We start from the raw sequence: 13,140 nt of genomic DNA, 5'->3' as shown, positions 1-13,140 counted from the left end.
GTTGGGCTGCAAGCTCCAAACACAAATGCTGCAATCTGTTGCTCACTGGTAGGTCTGCACATGGGTGGCATCCTCAGGCACAGCCCCGCTGCACGCAGTGGTGTGACAGGAGATGAGAAGGAGACCACGAGAACAAGCTCTTGGCTCCTGTGGTCCACCTGGACCAAAAGGGGGTTTCCCAGCAGAAGCTGCTGGCAGTGCAGTGGGAAACCACTGCTGGAGCTGGTCCTGCTTTTAAACTGATGGTTATTTGTGGCCAAATGTCTTCTCTGTCGACCAGAGCACAATAAAACTTCTCTAATGAGAATATATTAATGCTAGCAAATTCCCATCTAGTCAGTCATGCTCATAAATTGGCTATTAGCTTTTTATTTAGGTTTGATTTTTTTTAAATAAATAAAATGAAATATCCCCGTCTAAAAATCAGGGCACAGACAAGCAAGATGTTGTAATAGGTGCGCTGATGTTCTTACTGCAAGTCTCCTGGCATACCAACACTAAAGCCTTTCTTCGCAACTCAGTTATTTCCATTCACTCCATCTGCGGAGAGAGGCAAGAGAAATAGGCGAGCTTAAGCACATTTGGAAAATCAGCAATTTTGAGCTCTGTCAGCTCAGGGTTGGGGGAGTGAATCTCCGAAGACGCGCTGCAGATAATGCCCTCCCCCGTCTGTCCCAGCTCTCTGTTTAAATCTTGGGCCGTCAGATACAGCAGCTCTGCTGATTTTGTTTCCAACAGCAGCAGAGGAAAGCCAAGAGAGGGAAGGTCCCTGAGACGTCCGAGGCTCAGGAAGGCTGGAGCTGTATATGCATTTATTTGCTGCATGGAAGGCTGCTCAGCCCAGAAACAAAATGGAAGGCAAAGCAAGATCCCCATCTCATGACAGCTTTATTACTTTTCTCCCCCGGAGGCATTACAACACTTATTGCAGCATTTTTGGGAGACTTTGAAGTTCCTTTACTTCTAATTGCAGAACTCATGTCATTTGGGGAATTTGAAAATAACCTCTTTTCATCTTTTTCAACAGTCAAATGTTACATGCTAACGTTTTATTCCGCACATTAAGAATTCACAGATACAGAAATGACTGGCATTTCGTTCCACATCTTGTCTCGATTTTCTCAGCTTACAAATGCCTATTCTAACCCAGCAGAGGTGCGTTCCCAAAGTGCCCTTTGGAGTTAAACCTCTCCCGCGGTAGCCTCTCAGCCCCAAAATGCATCCCTGTTTCTGGACCCATTCCTCCTGACCTCAGCACCTGTGTGTGGTCCCCGTGCCAGGCTCTTGTGGGAACACACATGGATGAGCTCAGGGAAAATGCCTGCTGCCACCATCTCCATGCAGAGCTTGCCACTGTACAAAGCACAGACCAGATCGTGATGACATCCCTGAGGCAGGGACTCTGCCTTCAACTGAGTTTGGGCTGTATCAGAGCAAAACATGGCTATCAGTGGAATGTAAATAATAGAAGGAATAACAAATCGCAAAAGCAAGCCCTCTAATGAAAAAATAAATAATCTAGATAGAATGTCTTGAAGTGTCTAAGCCTGATTTATTAGCAATTCTGGCTGACCGCTATTGTTATTAGGTGAGCAAGTTGCAGTGATTTTTCACCTGATGCTCTGCAAATTAACTGTGCTACTGGATGAATGCAGGAGATTTGTGTTTATTGTTTTATGAAATTATGCAGTAGGTAAAAATTCACTTGGAACATCAACATCATCACTTTGCAGTTTTATGACCGATAGCGCATCTGACATACAGTAGTACCGCTGCTCAGTGCAGATTAACAACAACATCAGTATCACTGGTCATCTGGAGCAGTGAATAATAGCAACAGGAGCAGAGCCAAAGCTTATTTCAGGCTGGCACAGAAATGCACTCACCTGCAGGTTATTCTCATGTTTATTCCATGTGAAAGAGCAGGGGGAGACTTTAGCTTTTCTGACACATTGTATGCTAATGTTTTCCAGGCCAAAATTCTGTGCCAGGTGCCCTAATTATGAACAAATTCCCTCCCACCCATCCCCTCTGCAGTGACAGGGGAATCACTGTCTGTGTTTATTTGCCCTCCTCAAACAGGATGTAACTGTGACCCTGAGGAAAAAAATGCATTTGCATATGCAGAAGAAGCCGGTGGCAATTTGTATTCTAGTTCAGCTCTTATTGTAGTAAATGACATTACCGTAGAGTCCAAATATTTCCTTTGTGTCAGATTCCACTTACTAGTTTCTATTTCCCAGAGTCAATACAGAAATCAGTCATGTCAAAAGAAAAATTCAATAAGAAAGTCCTTTATGCTATAAGCTTAATTATAGATATGTTTTCTTTTGTAAAAATAAAAGAAATCCAAATACCAGAGCCCTTTACAGATCATTCACGGCTATGAGAAGCAGCTGTATTTATACATAAAAAAATTATGAGCGAACTTTTATTATTCCTTACACACACAAAAAAATATATGGGGAAATGCCTGAAAACATTTTGCTCCTGACTAAATCACTGCAAGATTGCACATCTTAACTGTGCTGACAGAAAAGGAAAAGCGTTGCAAATTAAGTGTGATACAGCAATACTTTAAAATCTCGATGTCCTTCCTGCAACACATTGATTCTGTCATTAAAGCCCACATACTGAAACCAGTTGAGAAAAATATTGGGAACTGAGCTGTCCCTGATGTCCTCGGATCTATAGAAAATATGTTTTTAGTCTTCATTATCTAGTTAATGAACTGGACTTCAGAATAATGTTTAATATGAATTCTGCAGGAACATACCACAAGTGTTGGTGGCTCTTATACAAGGAGGGATGAGGTGCTCACCTTGAGCTAGATTCTAACATTTCATTATTCTTTATTATGAGCTTTTCTGTGTTTCTCAGTGAACTAAGTACATTATGAGCTATTACTGGCATGAAGCAGAGCATCAGAACCTAGCCCAGCAGGAGATAAGGATTTTATGTGATGCTATAATGGTTTCCCTAGGAGAATTTAGATCTCAAAAAACAACAGAACAAACAAACAAAAATAAGACACCAAAAACTAACAAAGCAACTAACAACTAACAAAACTAACCAAAAAATGCTGCAGCACAGTAGGCTGTATAAGAGCAGAAGGGCTGAAAACAATTTTTTTTCAACAGATCTAGATTCAAATATCAGACATACATGTTTTAGAAGATTAGGTTAATCTTTTCTTTTGCAAATATCAGGAAGTTGCAATGTAATTTCATCTCAAGAACAACCCCTACTATGTGAATTCCTCTATATCCTCCTCCCCTGTTTTGCAACATTTCCCCCTCCTGTTAACAGGATTATCACGTTCAGAATTTCCCCCTACCATTCCCAGAGCAGTAACCCAAGACTAAATGGCTTCCTCCTTATAAAATCTAGGTAGTGTAACACCAGGATGGAATATGGGCTTGTAACTCCACTCCTTTGCATTGCCTGTTGTCAGATTTTATGTGGGATAGCTAGTTCAGCATGAACGCACGCTTTCCCTATTCACTGAAGACACAGTGCCAGATTTTAATATCTTAATTTCGAAACTGCACATGCCACCTAGAAAAAGTAGGGAATGAGCTCTGCACCTGCGGTGCACAGATCTGTGCTAGGGGTAGTAAGTTAGGTTCTGCAGAACAGGCTCTGAAAATTATAGCTTGTTCCCAGACCAGTGCTTAATTTTCCCCTCCAGCAAGCTCTGTCAGTGATGCTCAGCCGTGCTTCAGGGCCTGCCTCTTCCCTGCTCTGCTTGCTGAGGTGCCCACCCCACCTCACCCTGAGGCACCGGCTGCTGCTCAGCCTGCAGCACTGCCCTGCCCCTGATGGAGACACATGCAGCCCAGATTTGTTCAGTTAATCCTGCAGGTGAGAGCAGGAGCGGAAGGAAGGCAAATGCAGGAGCCAGCCCTCAGCAGTCTCTCTTCTTCTCTATGATGCTGCTGTCCGTAAGGAAGAGAGCAAAACCCAATGATTTTTCTTAACGGGAACTGGAGGAACTCAATACCTAATTAATTTCTGCCCTTCAGTTCCTGAAACTGCTAACAATGCTGGATGCAACATAATGAGAGTTGTTACTATGAATTTTACTTTTTTTTTTTTTTTCAGTGTCTCTTGTCTCCCATGCTTATACACCTTTCTTACATCCCTTTTTATACCCATGGTTTTCCCATTTGTACCTTTCTTATTAACCTCCAGAGATACTTCCCACCAAGCTTTATGTTGGCTAATCATCACCACGACTTCATGCAGGCTGTGAAACTCTCAGCTGTATCTCTGCCCAGAGGCAGGTTAGCCACCACCATCAGAAGCATCCTTTGTAAATAAAGGCATGACAGCACATTCAAAAAGCCAAACTTGATGTCTCTCAGATCAAAACATAAGACTGTATTCTTTGGGGTGTTTTCACCAGTGTTTTTTTCCCTCCTGCTTCCATCTTGGTACTGTATTGATATACAATGCACTATTTAAAATGATTATACTGCATCTAAATACACTGCATTTTCAGCTCAAAACTGCTGGCAGTCATACAATTTTAGTAATTCACCTAGTGAACTCCACAGGGTTGTCTCCGAGGGGCTATTGAAAACCCATTAACTTCATCAATACCCTTCCAAGTCCTCCGCTGTGAGCTGGTGAGCTACAACTGTGTGTACTTGGCTCTGTTGAAAAAAAAAAAAAAATAACACCTTTTATTCTGACTTGGAAAGGCAATAGTAAACTTTTTATTCCTTGACATAGGCAGGATCACTTTTCTTTCCACCAAAATAAGTGAAGTAACTTTGTCTGTGAGGCTTTGAGTGTGACTTAATTTTTAATACTTGAAGTGTACTAGATAGGGTACTTAATTAATTTTTCAGATAAGCTATGCTGACTGGTTTTTCTAGATTACTAGAGAGGTGCTTGAAAAAAAAAAAAAATATACACACATGCACACATTGAAGCAAGACTGAATTTTTGCATCTGCAAATTACTGAATAAGACAGTACCTTGACAGCCAATCTAAGGGCTCTAAAACAGTCTGATTTCATCAAAATCCAATAAAGAAGCTTCCAGAAACTAAAAAAAAAAAAATAAAGGACAGAGAGACAGAGAACTTTGTCTGATGGAAAAAGCAAATACCGCTCTTTCAAAAATGATGAACCACAAATGAAAAGAAAAATAATAAGGTGTAGAAGTAAACCCTTTGCTCAACAGCCTGCCTACTGGCATTCACACAGCTCTGACAACACCTGCTGAAGCAAGGTGGAATGTGACAACAGCCTTGAACAGCACTACTAACACGTCACATACCTTTACTAACGATAATGCATGTGCAGAATACATCATTAATCTTCTTTTAAAGCCTCTTCAAGAGCAAATATAATGCGGCAAAGTATTTAAATGGAACCAGTGAATTATCACTTGTAGACATTCAGTTAAGTGAGAAAGGGTTTGGTTATTAGCACCCTGGGCTACTCATTGCCCAGGCTGCAGCTGCTCCAGCACCTTGTAGGATAATGCCAGGCAGCAGGGAGGCTGCAACATGAGTCCTTCCTGCAGGCCATTCTGCCTCTTGGACAGTTTCCATCCTGAATGGCAATGAAAAGTCAACGCAGAGACTAAAAATGAAAGCAAAGAACCCTGCAAGTCTTTCTCTCTCTCTCTTTTTTTTTTTTTTTATTTTTCCATTTAAATATGTCAAAGTATTCTGCTTTTGCATGGAGTGACAACTTAACTCTGCTCTTCAGAATCTTCACAGAGCTTTTTGCAGGTAGCAATTTCTTAATCACGCAGTCCTGTTCTCTCACATGTGTTGGTCCCTCTGACATGACCACCTCTCCTAACACTATGTTTTAGTCAGGGGTTTCACTGCTTCATAACAGTGGGGAAACAGAATAGAGCAGAAGGAAATGCAGCTATTCAGTGCAGAGATGAACTGAATTTCAGCTGAATGCATTAATTTGGCTTAATTATATGGTAACTGCAATATTTACAGCAACTATTTGATGTACAAAGACTGTTCAGAGCCCTGTTTACCAGAAGGGTGATAGGGGTGAATCACCCTGCCGGAGACCACGGTCACACTTCTGAGCTCCTCTCAGAGCACAACACATCCAAAATAAATCCTGCAGACATTCTTTCTTGGACTTCTGTCACTAGAATGTGTCGTAGGTGTTTTTTTCCTCCTTATGTGCACCTGCCCCAGTGATGGTTTTCATACTGCAAGCTCTTCCACTGCTCTTCACCTGCCCCACATGTTCAGGTCCTCTCTGCCCACACCAGCACACATCCCCCCCAGGCTACACATTATTCCTTACTGGATGCTAACATGGTGCCTCCTGGCCTCTCAGGAGCTGAGCTATTTCTTATGACTATGTCAAGGGATGAAACATCGACTGTTGGTGTTTTGGCTGAACCATAAACCCTAAAAAACATCAGCATGTACCTTACGTTATTATGTATTTTTGTAAAAATGCTTTGAAAGAAATCAGGAGAAAAAATGTATATAGAGAAGAGAGGTGGAAATGCAGCGAGGTGAAGTAGTTTGGGAGTTTGTTGTACGTGCTTACAGGAAGGTAGCAAAGCCTAACAAGCTAGTTGTTGCCATTGCAGCAGCAGGAGGCTGAGCCGTGCAACCCCAGCATCACCACAGTGACCCTTGATGCACAGCTGGTCCCTTCTTCGTTTGAGTGATCAAACTTCAGTGGGGGATGGAGCCACCTCCTTCCCAGCCACTCAGACTGTGCTGCTCTGAAAGCAACGAGGGAGCCGCAGTAAGTGTGCAGGAGCGAGAACTTGGAGGCTACCTGCCCTGGATGGCACATGGAAAAGGATGCTGAAAGGGGAAGCAGGATAGAGGGGAGCAGGGAGTGAATGAGGTGAATAGCTGGCCAGAACTCAAAGGCCATAAAGAGCTTGAAATTTTCCAGACAGTTTTTTTTTTTTTTTTTTTTTTTAGGAAAGGCTGGTGAAAGAGCTGAGCTGACATAAAAATATGTTTTGCAAGGAGCAGCACATTTCCCTTATTTCCAAATCACAGGAGTCCTTTTTTACTATTATGGAAATACTAATAAAGCCTATTATCACAACTCACATAATTTCTGTTACATCTTAACACAGTTTTATTTTGTTTAGCATAACTTTATTGATCTGTGCCTCATTGCAGGCAACATGGGCCTTACTCACCTTTTCAGTCATGGTAGAAAAGTTATTTATTTCTCAATTACTGCTCTTGTATGAATACTGAACTGGAGTTCCACATAATCGCACAGGGCAGGCACGTATGGCTATGTCTGTTCTAGTAAATTAAACATGCCCAGCATTGTTCCTAGGCACTGAATCCAGCTCCATGATGTGTCCCAGATTTATGCTACTAAATTCTCTTAATCTCTAAGAGGTAGTGACCACAAATTACCTATTGGGAATAGTGCCTGGTAAATCCCAACTCCCAGAACTTGGCTGGGAATTGTTTGGGAGGAGTGGGTATGGATCAAAAAGCATGTATGGTGATATTTTCTAACAACTGAAGCCTATAGATCATTGATTGCTTTCCAGTGCTCAGAAATATTCCTGGGCAGTATTTAGTAATATGATTGTGGGCTGTGATTAGTTATCTTCCACGTCAATGAAGCAGACTCTGATACTACTGAATCATTGGACATTTACACAAATTGAAGTCTATTCAAAACAGGACAAGAATCTGTTATATTCCTTGCATTCCTATCATGCCAGTTCCTTCGCAACATGGTTCTTATTGTTGGTGTTCTAAAATAACGACATGACTTAGTTTATTTAATGTGTAGATTTAAATATCAATAGAAAGCCAGACCTCTCAATTTTGTTAGTAAATATATATATAAGCAAGCTTACGGGACCCCACTGCACTGAGTACTGTTCAAACAAATACTACGAGACAGTCTCCTGGAGATTACACAGAGCTCTCACTTCAAATTGACAGAGACGCTGAAACAGCAGGGATAAGGGGCACGTGCAAATAAAATTAACGACTCGAGAAAGAGCAAACAGCAAGTTACCAGCAGATAGACAAGACATAGAGAATGACTTGAGGGTTATGGCAGATGTCAAGTTAAGGATGAGGCAATGGAGTCATTGCAAACCAGGCACTGGGCTGCTTTAGGAGGAGCTGAGGAAAACTCTTGTTCTCCTCTGCTCAGCACTGGTGAAGCTGCTGTGGGATGCTGCATCAAGACCCAGGGCTCCCAGTTGGAAAGGGTTGGGGAGAAACTGGAGAGGGTCCTGCAGAGACCTACCTTGGTGGGCTGGGGCCATGGGTATGTGCCCTGCAAGGAGAAGCAGAGGGAGCTGGAGTAAAGTCTGATGAAGATGGTGAGAAGCGAAATGGTAGGAGCCTGAGTGTATTTGAAAGGAAAGTGAAAAGGCGTCTGACCCAAACTTCTGTCTGTATTGGCAGATGGTATAAAAACTTAGAAAAAAATCCCTCTTCACCTAGAGTAGTGTAGCACAGGAACAGGCTAGCTAGAGAGGCTGCTGAATCCCTGCCCCTGAGGTCTGCAAGGCTTAGCTAGACAAAGCAACAACAAAGGTCTGAGTGGAAGTGAGCTGGATGGACCTGGTGACTTGCAGACATGCTTTCCAGACAGCACTACTGTTTCTGGGAGGAAGAAGCAAAGCGCCCCAATGCTGGGCATGAGCACCACCCAGAAGGCGATCATGTCTTCTGCAGGCTATGCAGGAGCTTCAACTAATTCCAGCTCAACATATGATATTTTTGGTAAACAAGGATTGCTATTACCATAATTACTTTCTCTTCTTTGTTTAATGTTCTGCCCTGGCAGACCAGCAGTGCTGTTTACATTTTGGAGAAGTATATTCTGGTTATTAGTAGAGATGATTTCTTTCATATGCTGGGAAGTAAGTTTACTTAATCTGCAGTCTAGATACTGAAGGTCATCATATATTTCAGCTATTTCTTCTTTCTAATAAGTGGTATGCAATTGCAGTTTTCATCTTTACAGGCCTTTTTTGCACTCCTATTATGAAATGTGAATATGACCTGAAGGAGACCCAAATTTTGCCTATGTGCACAGAAAATACTTGAATCTGCTGACAAATACACGTCAGTACTTTATGAGAACTTGGTACGCACTGATGGTAGGATATACTTGACAAGATTAATCAGAGACCAGCTCATGGAGATATTAGCCAGCCTGCACAAGTATGAGTGAAAACCACTCAAACCCAAATGAACTTAATAGAAACACTGTTGCTAACACAGCACAGTCTACTAAAGATAAAATACAGTGGCTGGTCCAAGAGGAGAGCATAGCTAAGCACTCAGTCCATTAACTCTGCAACTCCCACTCTGGTGGCACAGCATGACAGACAACAGTGGTTTGTATGTGTAAAGCACCTGTGGAACGGCATGGTCCACTACCAAAGGCACAGTCCTGTTTTGCTGAAGACTTACGTACCTGGTGTAGAGTACCCAACAAAGCGTGCAGAAGTTGCTTGCTATTACCAGACTGGACAGGCACACCATAAAATTCAGCTTTGGCTTCTTTTCCTGATGCCTGCCGGGAGACTGTGTTCAACATGGTTGAATATTAGGGGAGCTGGTGGGCCGTCTCAGCAGTAAGCATAATATCAATTTAGAAAACTGATAAAAATACACACATTCATCTTACTATACACCTTTTCCAGAAGTCATTTTACATATAGACATTTGCATAGCAGAAGGGAAGCCCTGCCATTACCCCTATACAAACTCCTGGTCTGTAGACATCATCTTACCTCACTCTGCACACCAGCCTCTCTGATACGGCTATTCTAGAAAATCCTAACTTGCATTTTAAAATGGGCTCAGATTTAGTCTCTTCTCCCGTTTGAATCAGTATTAAAATTAGGATTGATTGGAAGTTATTTTACATAGATGTGAAAAATGCTCTCATTTCCTCTCAAATCTGCTTCTTAATTAAAAAATAATAATTAAAAGAATTCTTTACACTGAAGAATTCTCTATCCTTTAGCTTTTGAATAAAAGCCTGAATATATGGGGAGTCTCAAAACCTCAAAACCTAGTTTGAACTGATTATCGTGTTGTTGACACAGTCTTCACATTCCCCTTAAAATGTAAGGCAGAAAAAAAATAGACATTTCATCAGGAAACAAATTAGATAAACAACAAAAACATGCTAGTGGAAACTATTTTACAGCCCTAAGACTTTCATTGACTTAAAAAAATGTGCAGTGATAAATCAACCCTGAGCAATTCTGTAAGAACTGGAGAAAGGTTTTATTTCATTGGTGTTGCACAGCATTTAGCATATTTCCTGCATTGTGCCTTATATGAGCTTATACTTTTTATTTTTGGAAAACAATAATCTTGTTATTTCAAAAGTGTTTCCTAGCTTGGTTCCCCACAGAAACAGAGGTTATACATTCATTTACGTATGTGCACTGCATCCATCTCCCCAGTATTGCTCTGAAACCACTGGTCTGTCAAATCAAGTCAAAACCACTCTCAGAAATACTAAGCTCCTACAAGCTATATGAAAACAGTTGGCTGGGACAAGAACGATCCTATTAGCATCCCCACAGAGGGGAAGGTTGCAGGATAACTTCACCTTTTATTCAACGCTGGAATTCAGCAAGGCAGAAACATTTGATTGAAAAATGGCTCCCTCCACGGAAGAGACATCTTCAAGTGGCACCCAGGCCTTATTAGATGCCGCGGAATCTGACCATGAGATCTGACACCACGGGAAAGAAGGCTCCACTTTGTTCAACGAGTTTCTTATTAAGGGATGCATTTCTCCCTTGGGGTTGCTCTTTGTTTAACCTCTCCCTGTACGTTCAGAAAGTGACACATGGAGCAATGCGACTGCAGCTGCGCATCAAACAGCATTTGGAAGAAAAATGACAATCAAATACTTAAAGGTCTACATAAAGTTGGCTGTGAGGAGACAACTCTAAAGGAAAGAAGGCAGGCTTGGCAGAAAACATGAAGTTATGACAGAGTAAAACACCCTTGGAGACAGTGGTCATTACTGCACTGGGAAACAGGTTTGTCCTTGTGATGGCCAATGCATTGGTGGGCATGGAGCATATCCTCCCAGAAACCTGCTCTCCCCTCACTGATGGCAGGAGCAACAGGAGTCCAAGCTATCACCATTCCCCCACACTCATTTCTTGTGGAAGCAGCAGCTTAGCCCAAACTTCCTCCCTAACTCCTTGAAGCCCTTGCAGCAGCAAAACTGGTCTTCCCCACATCCCTAAAAACCTCAAGCCAGCTCAGGACACAGTACAATGGAGAAAGCCCCATTTCAGAGGGGGAAGTGCTGGGAACAACAGGAGCTCACTTCTCTTGACTGTGTACACTAGAACACTTACATGCTGCATTTAACTGCTCTGAAGTTGTGCTAGCTGCTGCAGCAGTGCTGAAACATGGGACCTGATCCTGTACCACCGACCTCAGATAAAGCTTTGCCACCACACTGGATGAAGGCAGTTTAAAAGCATACACATTTAGGACATACTTTGCAAATTCAGATTGTAAATACGTAAACTCTACAGACATTTAAGATTATTTCTTGCATCTGTTGTACTATGAAGGCTTCAGTAGCTGAAACTATCACTGTTTGTCTCTGCGGCTAGGTTGTTTCAAGCATCATGGCCTGATATTTGTGCAAAAGTTGAGCAGAGGTATTTGCAGAACGTGGTCTGTTAAGTGAAGGAATCCTTTTCATTACACATAAAAAGACCATTCTTATCTTAAAGATGTTACCAGTCCTCCTGGCACTCCAATTTTATGCACTGGTACCTTAGCAGAATCAGTCATCTCTCTGAAACTGGAACAAGCTGTACAAGTAAACCCCATGGGAGAAATACGCAGTATCGTAGCCTTGGGGAAAAAACTGCAGAGATGAACCAGACATACTTCTTCCAGTATAAGCTATCTGCAAAACAGGAATCCAAAACCCAAAAAAGCAGGAGTAAAACAACATCCTTTGAATCACCTCTCCAGGTGTGCACAGAAGATGTCTTCTCATACGATGAGAAGGGCTTTCTCTTGCCAAACACAAGTAGCTGGAGGATAAAGCTGGGGAGAGGAGCTGACCTGATTCCAGTTGTGAGGAGGAGTTGCAAAAGTTGCCTGAGCTGAAGCCCATGGTGCAGGGGGAGCTGCTTGCCATGCCAGTTGGCCTCTGGCTGCCCTGTGCCTCTACCCCTGTTCCCAGCATCATGCTCCCTTGCCCTCTGTGCGCTGGGGCTGCAGAGATGCTCAAACATATTACAGGCTTTTTGCCTGAGAGCTGGACTTGCAGACGAGTAAATTTCTATGCAAGAGGAACATGCCTGATGTGGAAAAGTGAGTTTTCTCTGAAAAGAGAGGACTTTGGGGCTAGAAGTGAAAAGTTACGTTCTTCTTCAGTGAAGCAAAGACTTCAGTGAAGTCTTCGGGGGAGGGGAGAATGCGAGGGTGGTAGCATGTGGAAAAGGGCTATTTTTTGACCAGCAGTATATTTGGAATAAGATCTGTAGTTTCAAACTCCAGTAACAGAGACATGTTTTAAATATAGGAAGACTGATTGTCTCTTCTAATTACAGTATGCACCAGAATCATTACAATATTAAAATCTGATTTATGAAGTGTAAAAATTGATAGAGTTAGGTGATTTGTTTTCCACCGAGTCTTACCTTTATGCTTAGCTGTGTACGAGATATATGTAAGGTATATATTACCAAATAATGCATGTAAAATTGGTTACTATTGACAGCTAATAACACACTTATTTAATGATCTCAAGCAAACTGCGCTAGCTAATGTTACATCAAATCAGTCATTAAATGCTGTAAAGACCACTTTTGAGGGATTTACTGGTACCATACTAAACCCCCTATTTAATGACTTGACAGTTTAATTTTTTACAGGAAAAAAGCTGCTGGTGTCTACTTGCTGCAGAAGAGCAATTGAGATTTAGTTTCCTTTCCTGTATGAAATATAGGCTTTTACTTTTCTCAAAAAAAGTTATAATCTACAATATATAACTTTCTATCAGTTCATCTGCATCAGCATACAGGCAGGATGTGGGTAGGCACTTAGTTGCTCATGATTAACACTCACGCAGCTACAAATTCTTGTTTACTAATAAAAAGAGAGGAAAAGAAAAATACAACCCC

This window comes from Aythya marila, assembly GCF_965140915.1.
Source record: "Aythya marila genome assembly, chromosome: 2".
NCBI classification, from domain to species: Eukaryota; Metazoa; Chordata; class Aves; order Anseriformes; family Anatidae; genus Aythya; species Aythya marila.
Note: the sequence above shows the minus strand (reverse complement) of the source record.